The sequence below is a fragment of the Desmodus rotundus genome, chromosome 2 (assembly GCF_022682495.2).
Source record: "Desmodus rotundus isolate HL8 chromosome 2, HLdesRot8A.1, whole genome shotgun sequence".
In the NCBI taxonomy this organism is placed as follows: Eukaryota; Metazoa; Chordata; class Mammalia; order Chiroptera; family Phyllostomidae; genus Desmodus; species Desmodus rotundus.
This window is the reverse complement of record NC_071388.1, coordinates 117,991,896-118,014,044: the sequence shown is the minus strand read 5'-3', so window position 1 is coordinate 118,014,044 and position 22,149 is coordinate 117,991,896. Positions and strand designations below refer to the sequence as shown.

At 50.2% G+C, this 22,149-nt stretch overlaps 1 protein-coding gene across 11 annotated transcripts in view; it reads left to right on the top strand.

Annotated features, from left to right (window-relative positions):
- Positions 1–2,120: 2,120 nt before the first annotated feature.
- Positions 2,121–22,149, top strand: part of STEAP3 (STEAP3 metalloreductase) — a 53,487-nt gene continuing 33,458 nt past the window's right edge. For 3 of the 11 annotated variants that reach the window (XM_071220647.1, XM_045203125.3, XM_071220648.1), the window contains exons 1-3: positions 2,127–2,196; positions 5,710–5,861; positions 16,935–17,001. The gene's annotated coding sequence lies outside the window, so the exon portion shown is untranslated. Of the gene's footprint in view, positions 2,197–4,030; positions 4,144–5,709; positions 5,862–11,573; positions 11,701–16,934; positions 17,002–17,042; positions 17,173–18,066; positions 18,162–22,149 lie in introns of those variants that run through there. The other 8 variants (XM_045203124.3, XM_071220646.1, XM_053918590.2 and 5 more) reach the window with 8 other exon arrangements.

Genomic DNA, 22,149 nt, shown 5'->3' with positions numbered 1-22,149 from the left:
AGAGGCTGACAGTGACAGGCTCTATAAAGAGAATATTCAGCAACTCCAGGTGTAAGCATGCATTAGTGGGTGCACTGAGTACCTCCTCTGTACCAGCACCCTGCTAGCTCTGAGGCAGACAAGGGAGGAGAAAAAAAGTAGGCAGAAGGTGAAGAAGGATGAGAATGGGAGTGCATTAATTCAACAACCATTTACTGAGCACCTTCTATATGCTAGGCACTGGGAATACAAAAGTGAATGAGATAGAAAAACACTGCCTGCCCTGGGGAGCTCATATTTCTGTGGGTGTCATTACCCACCATGACCTGCCTAGTTAAGAATTTATAATCAGATCACCCTGTGAGGTTACTTTTCTCAGAAAGACCTCTGCCTGTACAGCTTTCAGTTCTCTCTCTCTCCAGCTCATGGGGAACCCCACAAAGACACCTATCAAGTCTATGCTGGATAGATCCAAGGATCCTTCCAAGAATGCTGAAAGACCTTAGCCCTCCATTTTCCAAGTTCTGTTTCCTGTGCCACCCATTGTAGTTGTAGGAAGGATGCTCAGAGATCCCCATCAGGCTAGAGCAGACATTTGGAGAGCACCTGCTCTGTGGAGGGCACCAGGCTAGGGGAAACTCACCATCCAAAGGCAGGGACGAGGCAACAGGCACCTGTGTCCCAAGCACTTGGAACATTGTGTGGCATTGTGGGGCTCCCTGAGTGCTGAATGAATAAAGGACCCATGAGAACTTCCACAGGAACTCAGAAAGGGTGGTGCTCTAGCTCAGGGTAAGTCAGGAGGGTCCCTGAAGAAGATGGGAGAGGATGGGGGCCAGACAGAACACAGAGCTGGGAAGGGAGGATATTTTAGACAGGAAGAAACCCATGGAGGTAAGAAAGCACAAGATGCTCATGGGTGGGTCTTGGTGGGGAGAGGGGGTGGAGAAGACACCCCTCACAGCAGCATTCCCACCACAGGGATGTCCCAATTATGTGTCTTCATTCCCACTGTGCTCTCTGAGGCCCAGTTGTGGGGCCATTCCTGAGGCCCAGGCCCCATGCCTCTGGCCTCAGGTTCAGATAACCCCTGCTGGGCTTATCTCTCCAGCACAAGTTGGATTCCTGGTGTAATTTGAAGCTCTTTAACAGGGGCTGGTGGAATACGCCCTTCAGCAATATTCCAGAAAGAGCCTCAGGGTCAGATAACCCCTAGTTAGCCTCCCAGAAGAGGAGTAACCTTGGTGCCTGACTTTGCCATCAGAGCCCCCATGTCCTGCCCTTAAAGAGAGAGGAATAGCTGTCAGTAGCACCCCAGTGTGAGAGGTCTTCCATGAGACAGGGCTTCAGATGAAGGCACATACCTCTGGGAAGCTACCCAGAGGGTACTCTCCCCCAACTGCTGTGCTGTGATGCCATCAGCATGGGGGACAGGAAGGCAGCCAGCCCTGCTGGAGGCCGTCTTTTCCCGGGGCAGGGTGGTGGTTTGGAATCCACAAGGTCTAGACCCTGAGTCAAGCTCCAGAGTTCCCAGCAGCTACTGAGGGCCCAAGGATCTTGAAACCTTACGACTATTGGGAAGGGTCAAAGGTCTGCCCTAAGGGTGGACAAGGGACAGAGATGTGACAGGACCACACAGGCCTGAATGCAGCCTTGTTGAGGGGCTTTTGCTGTCTGCTTCCATTGCAGAAAAATAGGAAGCCAAATCCAATCTGGCACGTCGGCCTCTTACCATCTGTGCCTGCCACTTAAAGTGGGTTATGAAATAGACGTGGACTTGCAGTGTCCCGCTGAGTAAGGGAGCGGGTCTCAAAGTCATTCTGGCCTCCACGCCCTTCTTGTCCTGGTTAACAGGAGTTCTGCGCACTTTAACACGAGTAGGGTAGGGAGGGGGGATGGGCGCAGATCCGGAAGCTACGGGGCTGACTCCGAATATTGGGCTAGGGGCGGAGGGTCTTTGCTTGCCACCTACGCCGCCCAAGCTGCGAAGACGCGCGGAGATCGCGGACCCTGCAGCTCCCCGATTGCCGCCCTGGGGGAGGTGGCGGAGCCGGATAAGCTGCAGCTTGCAGGCTGACCGCCAGCCACCTCCCCCGCAGGGGCGGACCCCGGGCAGGCGGGCGGGGCGCAGGGGGCGGGGGCGGAGCCTCCGGGCGGGCTGTCAGCCTCCGTGGAACCTTCAGCCTCCGCGGCTTCTCCGAGCAGCGGGACTGAGAGGTGAGTGACTCGTTCCCCGTACTGTGGCGGGGCTGTGGCTTCGCCCTGTCCCGGGGCCCGAGACCCGGCACTGTCCCATTGCCCCCCTGCGCTATCGCCGCGCGGAGGCCACCAGTCTGGAGGCGACCATAGCCGCTGGGACGCAGCCACGTGTGCCCGGCAGCGGACAGTCAGTCCCGGGTCCGCACTCCGGGCGTCCTTACTGCTTCAGAGACGCCAGCCGCGTGCGCCTCCGGGGCGGGCTGGGTCCGGTGCGCCCTGCTCTTGGCGCGGCACTAGGGGGAGCCGGCTTCGGGACCCCTAGATGCATCCCGGGCGCCCCTCACGCGCACCCGCGGTGTTGACTGGACGGTGTTCCCGCAGCTCGGCTGGGAGCAGTGGGCTGGGTCTCCTTGGTCGGAAGAGGCTAGACTGAGCAGTGTCGGCCTCTGGGCGAGAAGCTCTTGCCTGGCAAACTTACCTCTCCCGTTCATTTCCCTGAAATCTGGGATAGGCTGCCGGAACACGTATAGTTGGAACTTTGGTCACTCTGGGAAAATGAAGGGAAGGGTATGCTAAGCTAATACGGGGGTAGGCAAAAGTAGGTTTTACTTACGGTCTCAATACAAATAATACAATAGTAAATAATGCAAAAGTACGAGTAATACAATAATTAATAAAAATACAAGAATAAACTGTTTCGCATACTCACAACTGTAAACCTATTTACCCATCCCTGTATGTTGTTCAGGGACTAAGAGGCGGGATCCACGCAGAAAATGAAGGCAGATCCTGCTGGAGCCCTGACAGAGGGCATGGAGAGGCCTCCCAGGTGTCAGAAGTAGGCGCTCCAGAAGTGGAGGTTCTCAGAATACCCCTGGGGAAGTATTTCTGTCTGTCAGTGCAGTGATGATGTAATAAGAGCAGACATTTATTATGCATTTATCTATGCCAGGCAGCTTGCTTTGCACACGGTATTCCAGTTACTCCTCAGGACAGGAAGGCACCATTATTATCTAGTTAACGATAGGGAAACAGCTTCAGAGAGCATTGGCATTTTGTGAAGGTACACAGGTAGCAAGAGGTACAAGAGGATTTGTACACAGCCTGATTTGGGGTCCCAGAGGAGCCTACCACTGGGAAGAAGGCATGTTCTCAGGATTGTGGCAGCCCAAGAATGAAAGTGCTGGAGGCCAGATTATTCACAAGACCAAAGGGTCTCACTTGGGTGTGCCCCTTCGATCACCTTCATAGTTTGTTAGGTCCCACCCACAGCTGACAGAATCCGAGTCTGTAGCGTGAAACCCCAGCCCACACCCAGCCAAGAGCACCTGGGTGGCTGGGGCCTGTTTTATTCTCCTCTATCCCCAGTGGTCTACAGAGGGGCTGGCATGGAGCATGTGCTTAATCATTATCAGATAGATGAGTGGACCTAGTGGGGCAGGGGGCATCATCACTGGGGTAGAGAAGGTTTCCTGAAGGAGGCCTTGAATGGACAAGTGGCCTCAGCCAGGCAATGTGGGAGGAAGTCCTGGAGTTGGCATGGTGTGACACTGGCCTCAGAGCCATTGGGGAGTTAGGGGGTTGGACAGGCAGCCCAAGCCTGCTGAGCTCCCGAGGACCTGGCCTGGTCATACTGGGACCACATGTCGGGCCTGGAAGTGCCAAGCAGGTGAATTCCTCACCTGTTCACGTTTCCTGTCCATTGCCCCGTTGCTCTTCCCTCCTTGGACTTACTAGAGTGTTGAGCAGGGCTCCAGGTAGTTTAAAAGTGAAAGTGAATGACCAAAGTCCAAAGCTGCAAACCTCAGCGGAAGAGGCATAAAGTGGCTGTACTGATTGTAGGGAAGGGCTCCTGGCTTTGGAATCAGATGGACCCAAGTCTGAATCCTTGCAGCTCTTTGCCATGTAATGACCTTGGCAGAGTCCTCAGCTCTCTGAACTTGTCTCTTCATCTGTAAAATCTTGGTAAGATTGCACCTGATATTCCTATAAATGGGAGACAATAATGCCTGCCTGGGTGATTAATTATGTGAAGGGCTATGCTTTTAGGAGTGCAATAAATATCAGATTCCTCCCCCTTCCCCTGGGGTTTGAGTGTTAATCATCTGGGGACCTTCTAGGCTCATTGCTCTCCTAGTCTGAACCCCTCAGTTCACTAGAGAAGGTAACTAAGGCCCAGAGAGTGACCTCAGGCCCAGCCTCAGGACTCCCTGCTGAGTGTCCTGGCCTATGACTCCCACACTAGGAGAGGTCTGTGCCTCCTGCTTCATAAAGCTTCAGCAGACAGGGGTGATGTTCAGGTAGGCTGGAGTAGGGGGAAGCAGGCTGTTCAGTGATACCCAGGCTCTCTGGACTCCACCAGAGGCTGGAACCACCTTTCCTGACCTCCCCACAAAGCATAGGGGCCAGGTTTTCCTGGGCTGGGCAGTTATTTGGAGCTGTGTAAGTTAAGCACTCCATGAAATTGCTTTCTAGCATCTGGACCAGGAATGGGCCTCTTGATTTAAAACAAAGAAACTTGCCAGTTTAAGGCAGCTTTTAAAACCTAAGTCCAAGCTGGCTCTTTTCCTCCCTCCTGGGGGTTGGAAGGGTGAGTGCCTCTTTTTCTCACTTGCCCTATTCTCGCCAACCCTGTCCTATTCCAGGAGGCTGTGGAGAGTACAGAACTTGAAGAGGTGTGGGGACGGGCCACTGTAAGTGGTTTTCAGAGGTTTGGCTATAGAAGTTGCACTTCCTGCTGTAATCAGGCCCACCTACCTACCTGTCTGACCTGACTTCCTATCAATCTTGGGCCTCTGCATGTCAGCCCTTCACATCCTTAGTGTGCCTTGGGCATCACTTCCATCACACCTGAAGTGATTATCATCATCATCACTGAACACTCAGCTTCCCACATGCCAGGCCCTGGGCCAAGCAAGTTATATGTGTGAGCACATCTGAACCTTCCGACTCTTACGATGTAGATAATGTTCTCTTAACCATTTAACTTTTCTGAGGACACGTGAGACTCCAATCCATTCTTTCAACCCCAAATTTGTGGCTTCTAAGTTCTAACTACATATCCTTGTCCAAATTATGTCTCATTTATTCATTCAACAAACATTTACTGAGCACCAATTTGGTGACAGGCACTCAAGACCTGGCTGAGTCCCACTTCTGTCAAGATGAGTGTTGGTTGTCATTTATAACCCTGCACAAAACCCACACCCTCCACTTATTTTTTTTCACATTTTCATGGTTTGTTTATTTATTTATTTATTTATTTATTTATTTATTTATTTATTTATTTATTTATATTCAGTTACAATTGTCTGCATTTTCTCCCCTTCCCTCCACCCCACCCCAGCCAGTCCCACCTCCCTCCCTCCACTTATTTTTGAATGCAGGTGAGGGAACCAGGTATCAGTGAGGCCCAGGTCCCACAGCTGTGGGAACCAGGATTCAAAACCAGAGACAGCTCCCTGCTGAGCTGGAGGGATTGACCACTGTACCTGCTGTCAGGGCTTGATTGGTGACTGCTAATTTATGCAGGACCATGAACTCCTGAATTGTCACTTCAACACAGGGACACGTGTCCCTCCTCCTTAGGTGTGGAACACTGTCCCTGGAGAATTACCTGAAGCTCAACTCTTCCCAGTCTGTCCTCATCAATCACCACAGTCACCTGGCAGAACGTGCAACAGGTGAGCACTAATTGTCCTGCAATCACGCAGTAACTTATTCTTGTCTCCCTCTTCCGCTTCCTGAGAGCCAGGTGGAATCTAAGTAAACAGTACATTGTTAAGCCTTCTGGAGCTATCAGCTGAGGAGATTAAACTGTAAAAAATAATAGCCCCAAGATTATAAAATCAGTCACAGGTAAATGTGATGTGGGGACTGGAGAATGAGCCTTCTAAGCTTTCCATGGTGGGGTGGGCCGCCGGCTCAGTTTATGTGTAGGCAGCAGGTTTCCCAAAGCCTGGCATCGGTGTGCTGGCATCGGTGATGGAATGACCCTTTCTGTTACTATAGCATCCAACATTTGTGGTGTGGCCATCACCAGAGTGGGCCTTTTGAGGTCCGAGGGGCCTGTGCTGAGGCTTTCTGGATGACCACCAGACTTGCACATGGGTTAGTAGTAGTAGTGCATTGGACACACTGGGGTAGGGATGCGGGGGTCAGTCACCACTTGCAGCATATCCACCACAGCCTGGGTGTGGGCTGAGCAGTACAGGAGGTGAGACCATGCTCTCTGTGGGTCCACGGAGCTGGCCCCAGGCTGGCCAAGGATATGGTGGCCGCCATAACTAGAAGAGAAGGGAACAGGAGAGTGCTGGGCATGGGCAGTGGAGGATTATGATGGGCATCAGGGTGTTTCCATCGGGAAAGACCCACCCTCTGGCCTTCCTGGATTGGAGGGCTGGAGGTTGTAGACGTGACAATGCTCTGCTCTGGTGAGCTCTGGCATGGCTGCGTTTTGTCCTCCCATAGCCTTTCTACAACTCTCTTGAACGTTCTGAGTTGGCATGGCTGTTCGTGGTGAGAGGAAGCAGCTTCCAGGATTGGGGGGAGCTCAGGGCACAACTAAAGGCTCAGAGAGAACCTCAGGGTACAGGGAAGCACAGCTGGCCTCGACACTCCAGGAGCTGTGGGGGTGCTCTTGGAGGCCCTGTTCCCCCAGGCCCGGAAGGTTTGCTGTCAGAAGGAAGTATGGTTTCCTGCCAGGGCAGTGTCTCCAAGGGGGTCAGACCACCCAGGAGTTTTAGCAGGAACAGAAATGATCCAGTGTTCACTGCCTGAGCCCTTAGGCCCAACAAGCATCTACCAACCTCCCAATGAGCAGAGCACACTCTGCAAGACTGTGTAAATACACAGGTGTGTGCAACACACAGGTCCTTGCGCTTCGGTCGGGAGCTTAGAGTCTAACTGGGAGGCTGCATGACAATGCAAAAGGTGACCTGGCAGCAAAGAAGAGCCCAGTCTCAGAGCAGAGCACAGGAAATGTGTAAACAAGAGCAGTTCTAAGGTGTGTATTTGAGGGCTTTCAAGTTCAGTATTTTGCTTACTCATCACGAAAGAGAAGGAAAGTAACCTGCCCAAGGTCGCAGGGCTGGTACATGGCTGAACCTGAATTCATATCCAGGTCTGTCTAACGAGATCCACCAATGAACACAGCTTCTTCTCTGAATTCAGAGCAGGGAGAGCTGGTTGTGGGGCTGTGGGGCTGGGGAAGTGCCTAAGTGCCCAAGGGCGCCGAGGCTGGCTCTTTCAGGAAGGGGGATTTGGATGGTCAAGAGGATGTCAAGACTTCAGGTGGAAGTAACAGGGTTGGCAGAGGTGGGGAGCAGCAGGGACTGGAAGGAAGGGGAGTGGAGAATGAGCTAAGCAGGAGTCAGTCTGTGCGTGCTGGACAGTATTGGACTCCGGGGAGAGTCAAGAATGCCTCTGCTCACAAGAGCTTTCTGTCTAGCAGAAGAGACAAGACATGGGGGCCACAGCACTCAGAGATCATGCGGGCCCTGTTCTGTTGTAATAACAGAGTAAACCCTCCTGGAGCCTGTGGTGTATGTTCTGGTTACCAAATGCCCGGGGTTATTCAGAGCTACCATTTCCCAAGATCACCAGTTTTTTCAAACAAGTTGAAAATCAAATATACTTGTCCTAAGACTGAACGTGGCGTAATTTACTCTAATGATAGAGAAGCCTCCAAACCTCCGGCCTCCCTCTGTGCTGTCGGCGTGGCCTCCAGGCAACTTTGAAAGCCCTCAGCAGCAGGCAGGCACACACCCATCCTGCTTTGCCCTGTGACAGTGCTGTGTTCCATCTGTGGGTCCGATGGGCATTGACAAGCAAGTAAAGACAACCAGGAAGCCTTTGTTGGCACAAAATGCAGAGAGAATTATCACTAAACCTGTGACAGCCACAGGGATTGCAATAAATGACCCCTGTACTTTCTGCACTCATTATGTTTGGCTTTGTATCCCAAAGTTCGAACATACCTCCTCTCTCCTCTCTCAATCTCTCTCTCTCTCTGCCTCTCTGTCTCTCTCTCTCACACACACACACAAACACACACACCCCATAGTGAAGCAGCCTGCCCTGCCTTGGATGACATTTATTCATTTTGTGCATCCTGGGTTCTGCTCGTTATTCTACCCTAGTTCCTGTAGAAAACAAACTTGAGCCTGAGCCATTACTTATCACTGGTGAGGTTTCTTCCCCACATAAGTGTATCAAGCCAGAACTGCTCTCTCATGTACACTCTGCAATTGATCATCAGTTAACACTGCCCAGCCAATCATGTCGCCAAGAGCCGGAGTGCAGGGTGAGGGGGCAGCCACCCTGTTGTCCAAGTCCCGGGAGGTCCCTCACCTTCTGAGGGTCATCTGGAGTTCCGCCTTCAAAACAGAAGTCAGGCTGCCCACAGGTTAGTGGGAGACCCAGGCAAGAAGCGTGGCCCAGATCACAGTGGAGCTGTCAAGGACTAGTGCTTCAGGCCCTTTCATCAGCTAGATGTACCAGCCTGTTGTTGGTAAATGTGGTTAGGACACTGATCCCAGACGGGCGTGTGCAGTCACCTCCCAACAGCCCCATCAGCCCCCTGGCCTGCTCACTCTACCCTGTCATCTTGGGGTCCCAAGGGCCAGGGCTGCACAGCCTCAATTTGGGTGCAGTTATTTTGGGACTGGCAGCAAAGAGCAAAATATAATGAAGTTCTTGCCAAAATAAAACAGGAAATATTATCATCTAACCATTAAGTCAGGAGCCTTTTCAACGTAAACAGTTGAAGGATTTATCACACACAGTGCCTTGAGTTAGTTAGAGCCACAGTGTTGTGGGGTCTGATGTTTTAAAGAAAAAAAATTGTTAATGTTTATGATGCATTTCTGTGGAAGGCAGGCCCACTGGGAATTGTAAATTTTATTTATTGGTAACCATTTCTCGGGTGGTTTATCACAGAACTGCTGCTGTAAGTAATCGAACCGGACTTTTCTAGAATGATTAGAAAATCTAGATGTTTGTAAAAAGCCCTAAATTATTCATTCACTTCTTTTTTGAGAAGCGTTGTGGTAATAAACTTCTCTTTTCCGTCAGACCAATTTGCACACGTATGCATTGTGTGTGGATCGGCTTGTGTCTGTGTGTGCCCCAGCTTTTTGTATTCTCTTCTGTAGAAACTTCTCAATCTTCCCCTTAAAAATATAATGATTTTTTTTATGATGTCTAAATAACAATTCCAGACAGAGGTACAAGAAATATAACAGTAAATGTGAGAGTCCATCAGAAAGGGAACATTCCCACAGAGAAAATAGAAATGCACCAATTAAGATGTGTGTGGCTATAACCCAGCTTTTAAGCCTGATTTGAGACTGGCATCCTCTGTTCTCTCTCCCCTCATGTCAGCTGTGCAGACAGGGGTGGGGAGGAGGCCTCAGATGGAGCCTCCTTCAGGCCTCCTGAACCAGCCTAAGAGGAAGGGAAGGCCTGGGGCTCATCCTGCATGGTTTGGAATCTAGGATAGAGGGTGGCCCTGGATTTGCAGAAACAGTCTGAGAATAAGAGGCTAGACAGTATGGGTTCGGGCAACTAAGCAAGGTGAGAGACAGCGAGAGGAAGGAAGCAGACCACCCTTGAGCCCCATGTGGACCAGGTGACCAGCTATTTCTTTCTTTAGTTAGCATTTTTTAAATTATCTTTTTCATTACCATTTAACTCCCTTATACCCCTGTCCCCCTTACCCCCTCCCCTGCAATCACCACACTATTGTTCATTTTCATGAGTCCTTTTTCCTCAACCCCTCCACACCCTAACCACTATCCCCCAAACCTGTCAGCCTACTCTCTATCTATGAGTCTGTCTCATGTTGGGGGAATGCAGACTGGTGCAGCCACTGTGGAAAGCAGTGTGGAGATACCTCAAAAAATTAAAAATGGAACTGCCTTATGACCCAGTGATTCCACTTCTGGGAATTTCTCCAAAGAAACCCAAAACACCAGTTGAAGATAATATAAGCACCCCTATATTTATTGCAGTTCTATTAATAATCACCAACATCTGGAAGCAGCCCAAGTGTCCATCACTAGATGAGTGGGTGACACAACTATAATACATATACATAATGGCATACTATTCGGTCATAAAAAAGAAGAAAATCTCACCCTTTGGTACAACATGGATGGACCTGGAGAACATCATGCTCTGAAATAAGCCAGTCAGAGAAAGACAAATACCGTATGATTTCACTCATGTGGGAATCTAATGAACAAACCGAAGTGACCGGCTATTTCTCATGCCCATGACAGCGAGCTGCCCGCCTTCACCACCCAGGGGACAGCTTGAATGCAGGGACTGGATGGGACCTTAGAGAAGTCCTAACTGGGCCTTAGTTCTCTCATCTGCACGATAGAAGTAAGGATAGTTTTCTACACATTAAACCCTGCGTGTAAGTCCACAGTCAGGATTTCTCCATTGTGAGCCTGTCCTCGCCTCACAGTAACTTCTCCTCATGTGACTCCTGGTTGCTGCAGAAGTGCCTCATGCCAGACACTTGCTGGGTGCTGGGGTGTGGCTGGCTGCTGCCTCTTTGTAGGGGAAGGTGGACCTTCATAGCCCCGGGGAGGCCCAAAGTTTCTACAGGGAAGAGGGAACAAGGGGACTTCCCTGAAAGTGGCTTCTATTTGCATAGCAAATGGCCCACTTTTTACTTAGATCGCTTATTTCAGATCCATAAAATGGGAAAGATTTTACCTCACTAGGAATTGTGAATTATTGTATCCAAATGTAATTTTAGTTTAGTTTAGTTTTTTAAAAGATTTTATTTATTTATTTTAGACAGAGGAGAAGGGAGGGAGAAAAAGAGGGAGAGAAACATCAATGTGTAGTTGCCCCTCTACACCCCCTACTGGAGACCTGACCTGGCGCGCCACCCAGGCATGTGCCCTGACTGGGAAGTGAACAGGTGACACTTTGGTTTGGAGGCCATTGGTCAATCCACTGAGCCACACCAGCCAAGGCAAAAGGTATTACTTTTAATATGAACCTTAGCATGTGGGAAGGAGTGATGGAGATTATGGTGGCAGGACCCCACCACCATCCACCCCTTGGACCTCTAAGGGAAAGGGACCCAGGGAGAGGGAATTAATCCTGCCTCAAAGAGGAGATAGTGGCCTTTCTGATAGATCTTGAATTTCATCAGTTGGAGGGAAGGGGCTTTGCAGGCAAAAAGATTAAGTTATGACTTTAGCAGTAAAAAGTGTGAGGCTTGGTTGTGCTGGCCAGTGATGAGCCTGTAGACTGGGCAGGACTGAGATGGGAAAGTCCAAGAAGGTCATCAACTGGGCCTCACCTGCCCCTGGAGACCCTGCCTGATGGAGACTGGACAGAATCCTCTGAATGACTGCTACCCCCTGTCTCAGAAGTCCACTGGCCTGGGAGCCATTGACCCAGCATCCCTGAAGCCTCCTTCCATGGGAACCCACATACCAAGCTGCGCCAGATGTGCCCTAGATGTGGAGTTTGATTTTCCACGCTGACCAGAGCTGCGTGAGTCATTTGTGTTTTTCTATTTATTTGCATTGCTTAAACACATCTGTGCATTATTAGTCCTCTGTGTTATTAAGTTTATCAAATAGGGAAATGCCTGGCCAGGTCTGACAATATTGCCAGGCTGCTGTAAGGATTAGAAACTTGTGGTATTTAATCACCACTGGGTACAGGAGAGCCCAAGCTAGGTTCTGGGGAGAAGGGCCAGGACTCACAGCACACTCTGCCCTCAGGCACAGAGTTGAAGTCATTCAAGCCACAAACATTAATTGAACACCACTTGGTGCCAAGCCCAGGTTAGTTGCAAGAGACGCGGAAATGAGTGACGCAGCCACGGGTAAGCAGTGTCTGTGGTGTTGTGGCTGAGACAGGACAAATTCTGTGGAGAAAAAGGGACACCACGGCCACTCTCTCAAGGGAAGAGCACCTGGGAGCACCTGGGCCACTCTCAAGAGGAGAGCTCCCTGACCCTTGCCTTGACAGGGTTTTATTGGGTTTAATTTGCATAGCTAAAGGGCCATAAAACTTTGGGGAAACCAACTCATTTCATGCTTGGACCATTATCATTTAAACTGAGGGTATTAGCGAAGTAGGTTTCATAGGAGTTTATGCATTCTTTCTCAGGTCTGATCCCCCGGGGGAACCTGCCCTTTCCAGCACAGGGCCGCACCCACCTCCAGCATTGTTTCAGGCTTACTGCATGGTTTAGGTTTAAGTCAGGCAGGGGAAGTAAGGCAGACAAGAGATTAGGAGACTTCTTGCAGACAGAATGAGGACTCAGGCTATATCAAAGCCAAGGGGCAAGGGTCCATCATCCCCTTTTTCTATAGCCCCCCAAGTCCTTCCCTGAGGACCTCTTCATGACCATGCCTGTCTTATGTCTTCCCTCCCTTGAGGAATCTTACCCGTCATTGGCTAACCAGTCATCCCCTGACGGCCAAGCAAGGTGAAGTGAAAGGGGGCAGAGGCAGCGCCCCTATCAGGAAAATAAGCTTTGTCTCCTAAATGGCTTATGGTCCCAAGGTCTTTTTATTTAGCCTTAGCCATCAGGGATTACAGCTTCTGAAACCAGGCAGGGAAGCTCCCAACAAATGAGTGACACGTAGTCCCTAGTTTGGTCACAGGAGTCCCTGGTTTGGTCGGGTGCCAGACAAGTGAACCAGGGTGTGTAGTCCGTAGTAATGTGTCTAGAGTGCACAGTGAGTCCCAGAGTTTGAGTGCCCAGGAGGAAGCCAGGAGGTGCTCCTGGGCTGCCTAGATCAGTGTTTTAAGTTCCTGGGGACTTAACAAAAGTCGGAGTTCTGCATGGAGCTGGCCCATGACAAAACTGGTCATGATTGGGAAGGAGTTGCATGACCCTCCCCACACAGCAGTTAGAGTGGAAGGTGACTTCCAGTGACCCTAGGAGCCACTGAGGGTCAGGGGAGGACCATCCTTGCCCCCTCAGAGGCTTCCTGAAAAAGTGGTCCATCAGCTGGGCAAAGCAGGGGAAGCATGCATCCCCAAGCCCAGGAATTGGATTGCAGGAGGCAGCTGAGCTTCTTGGCAGAAGCCCCTGGAGCTGGTCCTGTGTGTCTTAGCTGCCTCTGCCCCTTTCCCTGTACTCACGCCTTCCCCTGCCCACGAGCAGGGCTTCTATCCCTGATCCTGCAAACCTACACTATGGCAAGGGGTGGGGGGCGGGGGCAGCCACAGCCCACAAAACCTATCTGGTCCCAGGGTTTACAACTCCAACTGTCCCTGGAAAGCAAGAAGCCACCCAACCTGAGACGCTGAGGCTGCAGATTCAGCTGCTGCCTCCTGACAGCCTCTAGCCTGGCTGGATTAACCAGTGCAGAAGGATTAGGCTGCCCCCCACATGCCAGCTCCCTCACCTCACTGGGAAGAGGTCAGCTACTTCTCCCTGGCTCCCACAGTTCTGGACACTGCCGTCAATCAAGCACTTCACTCTTTGCTGCAGTGTGTCCAAGGCCTTTCCCCTAAGAGCCCCAAGAGGACAGGCTGTCTTCTGGCCACCTGCATAGCCCTAGTACCTTGCTCCATGCTGGGTACACAGTAGGTATACAGGGAATAACAAATGAGATGTTTCAGATGATGATTTTCAGGACCAACTATTGCATAAAACTGCATAGGCTGTCCACTTCAGAACTCCAGAGGGTACTAGTCATGTGGGTTACAATGTAAATGGCACCCGCTGGGGTTGTGCAGCATGGGGACCATGGGCATAAGCATCTTCACCACTTTGAGCTGCTGACCTTGGTCCTGACCACTGGACCTTCCTCCTGCCCCTACCCAACCAGCACTGACCACCATCCTGCCTATTGCAGGCAGTGGGCAGTAATGACCTGTTCTAGTGAGCAGTTCTTCCAGGCCTAGCTGTCAAATCGTGGTATTGAAAACGCCCTGGATGGAGAGTCAGGCCGTCTGAATTCTTGGTCATCCAGGAAACTCAGTCTTCCACAAAGATCTCCCTACTTGGGATGTTGGGGTCTCCTGGGTCCCCAGGATCTGTGGCCACCCTGCAACACTCGTCTGTTCTCCATCAGCCCATAGTGGGCCTGATGACCAATGCACAGGAGCGGGGGGAGCTATGGGAGCATCCCTGTGGTGTTTTCCTAATTGGTTCAGCAAAGAAAGCCACTACGGCTTCAACTGCCCTCTCCTCATTAAGAAGACCCAGCTCTGACCCTCAAGACCTAGAGACCACTGATGCCAGGGGTCCTGGGGTCAGGGAGGGCTTTAGCAGAGGCAGTCTGGGAGAGGCCTGAGTGTAAGGACCCAGGAAAAAAGTTGAATATGGAGTGGTTCCTGCAAGTAATTTGTTAATTCATTCACTCCCCACATGGACCTTTATTGAGTATCTACTTCAAAATGTGGTCCTGGGACCAGCAGCATCAGAGATTCTGGGGATGGAGCCCAGCAACACGTTTTTAACAAGCCCTCCCAATGACTTCACTACAGCTCAAGTTTGACACAATGTGTGCCAGGCACTGGACTAAGGGCTGGGGTTGCAAAGCTGAGTTCGCCTCCATTCCTTCCTGGTGGAGCTTGGAGTCCAGGGAGCAGGCAGACAGGAAAGAGAGAAATCCTATCTGTGGGAAAGGGCTGCTCTCAAAGGGTGGAGAGGCAGAGAGGCAGCTGGCATAGGTTTCATCCAAGAGCTGGGGATGCTGGCAACGAAGGTTGGCCTGGAGACCCCAATGATGTGAGTCGGATTTTGGCAAGCAGCCAGATGGTGGGACTAGCAGCCCCTAGTGAACTCATAGAGCCCAACACCTAATCCCAAACCAACCCCTGACCACTAGCCTCTCTACTATAACCCCCTACCTGTTCTACCAACCCCATCTTCCCAGTGCCCAAGTCCCAAACAGCAGCAAGTCATTTCCTCCATTGTTTTGGTGGGAAATGTATGCAAACCTCCTGCAAAATTATCTCAACATTTTTTTAGAAAATTTTAGAGTTTTTCCATTCAGTAGAGAACACCATGTATTGATTTAAGAGCATCTATTTCTGCTTTTAAACAAAGGTTTTAAAAAAAAACCTTTAAGAAAAGTTTTTTAAAGTTCTAGGCACAGAGGAACTAAATTAAAAATAGTGAATTTTATAGGTTCTTACTGTGGCACTTGGTTTATCTCATGTAATCCTTACTATAGCTCATTAAAGTAAGTCACTGTATTGTGCAGATGAGAAAACTGAGGCTCAGAAAGGTCAAGTGACTTGGTGAGGCCACCCAGCTAATACATGGTAGGGCTGAATTAGACCCCAGCTGCCTCCAAGCCTGTGTTTTTGCTGGCCTATTTTGCAGTTTACTGAGGCAACTGATGCTGAGTAAACCCAGAACATCCAGATGTTTTCCTGAGCTCACATTCTGTGGCTGCATGGTGGGGAGCCAGCCTGGCTTGGCTGACTCTCAAGGGGGCTGATTCTCTGTCTAATTAAGGAAGGGGTGAGTTGGATAGGGAAAGGGGAATGAATCTGCGCAGCCTAGCAGCTTTGCAACTGTGTGCTCTGTTAACGCTCAGCCATTTGGGTGATTAGCAAATGATGCCTTCCCTCATCCCCTCACCAGCACACATCTGCCTTGTTCACTGACCCATCCCTGCAGTTGGTAGGGTTGGCCTCAGACCACAGCACCCTCCTCTGCCAGCCATGCCGTGTGGGCCTGGAATGGCTCTGTGCCTATGTGAGGGGAACTACAGAGAAATGCTGTGTGCACAAAACCTGCTGGGAGGACTGCTGAGCCTGTGGCACTATCTCTCCACAACAGCAGTTACTGGTGCTGGTTACATGCGCTTTCCTTTCCTGGAGGTGATGGGGCTTAGAAGCCTCAGATATGTGGAAAACAGCTAGGAAATAACTTCGGAAGATTGTAGAACTGCCAACATTGATTCCAAAATGTATGCATTAAGCTCATGAGGAGTCCTTAAGCTGTCACTCAAAGCATGTTTACTCTTCGTGTACACACATTAGTAACAGGCTGCAGTATCTCAATTTTGTTTTATATAACAACTTTATTGAGTTATAGTTCACATACCATAGAATTCACCATTTAAACTATACAACACAGTGAGTTTTAGTATTTTAAAGTTGTACAACCATCACCACAATTGATTTTAGAACATTGTCATCACTCTGAAAAAGAAACCCTGTACCCGTGAGCACTCACTCCTTGTTGCACCCGAGCCCCACCCCCCATCACCTGGAAACCACGAGTAATCTACTTTCTGTCTGTGGATTTGCCTGTTCTAGACATTTCATATAAATGGAATCTGCAATATGTGGCCTTCGATGACTGGCTTTCTTTTTTTCATTTAACATGTGTTCAGGGTTCATCCATGCTGTAACATCTATCAGCACTCCATTTCTTTGTATTGCTGAATAATATTCCATTGTATGAATGGACTGCATTTTAGTTATCCATTCATGAGCTGATGGACATTGAGTTTTTCTACTCTTGGCGTATTACAAATATGCTACTAGGAATGTTTGATGTACACATTTTTATGTGGACATATGTTTTCCTTTCCCTTGGGTACATACCCAGGAGTGGACGTGCTGGGTCACGTAGAGACCCGGTTTAACCCTTGAGCCGCTGCCAGACTCCTTTCCACAGTGGCCGCACTGTTTTACCTTCCCACCAGCAGTAGACGAGGGTTTCCATTTTTCTACAGCCTCACCAACACTGCTAGTATCTCTCCCTCTCTTTTTAAAAGATTTTATTTATTTATTTTTAGAAAGAAGGGGAGGGAAGGAGAAAGATAAGGACAGAAACATCGATGTGAGAGAAGCATCATGCATCACGTATGTGCCCTTGAAACGGGAAAAGACGGCGTTCGTACTGCCTGTCACTACCAGATCCAATAATCTGGGATTGAATCTTAATGGGAGCTTTATGCAGATGGCCGGTGATCTGAGAAGATGGCGGGTTATGTGGCCTAACAAACCCTTTTTATAAGGAGAGGAAACGTGTAGGTAAGGGGTTTAGAATTCGGGGGAAAGTGAATCAGATAGTGCTGCATTCATCTTTCTTTCATCTGTGCCCTCTGCGGTGGTCTTTATCTGTGCCCCGGGTGGTAGACGTCTCACCCTGGAGTACAGTGGCTCAGATAACCATCTTGAATTGTTTGCAGTCCTAGTGAGGCACAAAAGTGGAACTGCTTATGGTCTCCTGGAGTTAGGGTGGGTCATACCTTCAGTTCCTGGAACAATAGCTTTTACATGCATTGATTACTAAGCTTACTAGCTATTACCTAAACTAAAATTTTCCAACTCTTGAGGCCCCCATCACCTTGACCAGGGACTAAGCCCACAACCCAGGCATGTGCCCTGACCGGGAATTGAACCAGCAACCTTTGCCTTTGCAGCACAAAGCCCAACCAACTGAGCCACACTGGTCAGGATATTCTTTCGTTTTTTGATGATAACACATCCTAATAGGCATGAAGTGTGGTATCTTATAGTTTTAATTTGCGTTCACCTGGAGCTAATGATGTGGAGCATCTTCATGTGCTTATTAACAATTTGTATGTCGTCTTTGGAGAAATGTCTATTCAAGTCCTTTGCCCACTTTTGTATAGGTTATTTGTCTTTTTAATATTTAGTTGTAAGAGTTCTTTTTATATTTAGAAACAAGTCCCTTATTAGATATATGATTTGCCAAATTTTTCTCCCTTCTGTGGGTTGTCTTTTCACTTTCTCGATGGTGTGTTGCTTATATTTCTTGTTCACAGAAAATCAGCAGGACCTGGGGTGGGGGGGAGGCTTTAAGAGGCAAGTAGGTGGACAGACAGCTGTGATAAATGTCCTGACCACAAGGGAGGATATAAACCTACAGAAGACAAGACCTAAGAACATGTCCTTCTCCAGCCCAGGGTGATCCCTGGGTTCCAGGTGAGGATCTGACTGCCTTCTCTTGAAATACATACTGCATTTTGAAAGGATTTCCACCCCCAAAGGACAGAGTAAGTTTTGAAGCTGTGAGTTCCAGGGATGGGTGCCTTCAGTCAGAAACATGCGTGGAAGCCCTATTATGTGCCAGGACAGTGCTGGGTGCTACAGGTACAGCCCTGGAACAAAACACGATGATCTCGGCCCTCCTGAAGCTGACAGGAGGGTAGGGAAGGCAGACGAGCATGGAAGCCACCAGGCAAGGACTTCCAGATGCCCCAGGTGTGTGCAGCCCTCAACTACCTGATGCCTGTCAAAGGCAGCTGGGCAGCTATTGGCATTCTTATCTTACAGGTGAGGAAACTGAGGCTAGAGAGAAGATAGGATTGTGGTGTTTCTAGGTGAGGAAATAATCAGGACAAAGCCCAGACTTTCAGCCTCTCATTACTCCCTCCATTTCTACACTTTTTAGGCTTAAGAAAGTTCTGGCAAGAATTTGTGTTTTCAGATTGCTAAGTAACTTGTGTTACCACACTTCACGCCTATTAGGATGTTCTCTGTAACTTCTGTTACAGATTGCTAAGCCCCTGGTGCTGCCTCTGGGCACACACCGGAGGGTGGGCCCCTGTACACTGCCGTTTTCAGCCCATAGGCCCCTTTTTCCAGAATGCCTTTCTCTGGTTTATTCTCATGTCCTTCAAGTCTCGGCCCAGGCCCAACCCCTGCAAGAAGCCGCCCAAGTCCCGCTTTGGAGGTCAGTGCCCGCTTCTCAGGAGACCTTGTTCAACTTCCTCCAGTACCCAGCACTCTCTTTGAGCACACATCTCCAGAATGGGTGTGAACTCCCCAGGGGCTAAGAAAATTTAGAGCTTCTGTTTGCATATAAATTTTAGCTGTATCCCTTAACATTTATGTTTGTTTGTATATGATTTATGTTGAATATAACATCGTGCACAAATTATAATATTTTAAATGTACTTAATTTATAAGTAAATATAGCAATAATAGGAATGTATTCTCCCCCACATTAATTTTACTACTAGACAAAATTTAAAATAAAGTTTGAAGATACTGTGGGCCCCATGAGGACGAGCACTGTGCCATATTCCTCTCCAAGTGACCACGGCCAGCCCCAGACCAGGAATGTCAGCTCAGCCTTTCCCTGGGAGGGTATGGGAGGCTCTCCTGTGGGCCTGCAGGCCATCTCTCCATTAGCTGCAGGGTGCCACAGCCAGCTACCCTCTGTCCCCACCCCACATCCACCCCCTCCCACACTGGAGCCCATGGTGACCCCTTTGCAGATGTTCCTGCCCCAGCCACTTGAGCCGGAGGGTTGTCTGCTGCCGTGGGGGCTCCAGGGCCGCCTGTGTCATGACTGCCCACTGTGAGTGGCTGGACTGCTGGCAAGCAGGCCCGCAGGCCAGGTGTGGCTCCCAGCCACAAACAGCCCTTGTCGTGGCTCTGCCAGGAAGTGGGAAGGGATCCCTGCCTAGGCAGAGACCCAGAGGGACTAGGACCAGTGCTTTGTGTGAGCTCCTGCATGCCTGCGTCTCAGTGGTTTTTGCTGGAAGCTTGGGAGGGGGAAGTGGGCAGGTCTGTGTGTAGGTGGCAGGCCTCAGCCCAGCCAGCAGCAATCTGATCCCCTCCCTGTTCCTGCCCCCAGATCTGGAAATAGTACAAGCAGGGAGCCAGGGCAAAGCCAGGATTAGTCACACCCTCACCTTCCAACAGGGGCTCTGCTGGTCCTCTGGGGTCTTCTGGACTTGCTCCACCTGTCATACCCTTGCTGGCCTTTACCCCCACAGCAGGCCTTGTTCTGGGCACTGAGAGGGCAAACAATTTTGGGACGTGACCAACTGCCCGTGAAGCACCTCAGAGTAGAGTAAGCATGCACAAACTTGGCACATGCACCAGTCAGAATAGATGACTCTGAGCTCTTGCACGAATTAGCCCCATTCATCCTCACAACAACTCATGTGAAAAGGTACAGTTAGTGTCCCTGTTTTAAAGGTGAGGGAACTAGGGCTCAAAGGCACCCAGCTAGTAAGTGAGGGGCGTGGCAATGATTTGACCTCAGCTTTTGGCCCAACAGCGACTGTCCTGTATCTGAACTAGAGAGGAAAATTTGCCGCCCCTGGGATGGAGGCCTTACCAGGAGACATTACCACCTGGCCCGTTCCTGTCCTAAGGACCAAATTTTGATTGCAAGAAGCGCATTAGAGGGGCTTTATGTTTCATTGCCATTCATCCTGCGGCAGGGCCCCTTAGGACCGTAGGTCTGGAACTTTGAATAGATCCCTAAACTGCCCAGGTGAGTAGGGCTCAGAGAAGATCTGATGTTAGAAAAGCCACCCAGAGAGGCTCAGTGATGCTCCCTTGTCTCTTCTGGGGCAAAGGTGGGACCAGTCCCAGATCCCCCCAGCCCCTGCCCATGGCTTCCCTCCGTCCAGTTGCCTCCATCTCAGCTTCCCAAAAGGAAGCAAGTCCTGTTGGGTTCTGAGCATTGAGCCTGAGAGCCAACCCCAAACAGTTCCTTCCCACTTGCACCACTAAGTCTGGGATTAAACACAGCATTCAAAGTTTCGGTCTCATTGTCTTTTTTTCTTTTGGTGGGTTGGGTTTTGCTTTGAATCTATAAACCGTTGGGGTTCTTCAAGGAGCAGGGGATGCATGTGTGCCACAAAGCCCAGCTTGGCTTCCCCTCCAGAAGTGATGTCTGCCTCCTGGGCGAGAGCCCCAGCATGCCTGGGCCACTCCTGGGCTCCATCCCACATGCTCTGTGTTCAGTCCTGGGCGAGTGAGTCTAATCTTACTGCTTAAACATACACACATGCCACTGAAAACCAGATTGTCGACCATCTGAAGTGGGGGCCACGTCTTACTCAGCTTTATGCTCTTAGAGTATTCCTATATAGTTGCTCAGGAGATGGCGGGGAGAAGGAGAAAGTGAGAAAACACAGGAGAGACTTGTACAGGAGGCTTCTTGGGCTCCTCCAAATTGCTAGCAAATGTGGAGAAGACAGTCTGGAGGCCTCAGTGTTGTTACTTTCCTTCCCCAAAGTGCAAACTTGCCCCAGGGCTCGTGTTTCCAGGTGGCTGAGGCAGTGACTAGGAAGGGTGCCCGTGTATCTGTTCCAGCCATGACTGACCACAGGGAATACTGGAGTGTCCAGGGATTCAGCCTTTACATTCACCTTGGCCCAGATCCCCTAAGCTGCCTGGAGCCTAGGCTGCCTGCAAAGCCCGGTCATGATGTGGCCCTCTTCCCCATGGCTGAAGGGGTGCTGCCAGGGTCTTTTGCATCCTTCCTTTGCCTGTCCCTGCTGCTGGTTCGGTGCTGGCAGCCAGTGTTGTGTCATCATTACTGTCCGATATCTACTGAGTGCTTACTGTGTGCTGGGCAAGCACTGTTCTAAGTGCTTTACAAATACTGACTTACTTATTCCTACAGTTGCCCCATAAGGAGAGTACTCTGATTATCTCCTTTTTATAACTAGGGAAACTGAGGCACTGACAAGCCCAAGGTCATAGAGCCAGCAGGTGGCAGCCAGAATTAGAGCCCAAGCAGTCTGGCTCCAGAGCTTGGCTCGTGGCCCAGGCAACCTTAAGTGGGTGCCTAGCCCTGCTCTCCGCACCCGTGGACCACAGCTCCTAGCCTGTGTGCGGAGGAAAGTCAGGAGGCGACCCTGCACCTACAAGGGTAGCTCATTACTACTTGAGAAAACGTCCCCAAACCAGGCAGAAAACACTCCCATTTTTCAGGGAGCTATTGGCCCCTTCATTTCCCACAGTCGAGTCTGGTGTGAGCAGGGTGGGGATCCTGGATGGTACTTGCATGTCAGTGTGAGCATGGCGCCTCCATCTGTGGGTCCCCACAAAAATAACCCTGAAAAGCCTTAGCTCAGCTAGTCCCTGATATGCTGTGAGAGACACAGGGTGATACTTTGAAACTATCTGTGTGAAGTGTGAGAGGCGAAGGGAGTTGCCTACACACAGCAGAAGCAGGATGGCGGTGCTGGTCCCCGGGCACTCAGAATGGATGTTCGGTGCATCCGCTTTCAC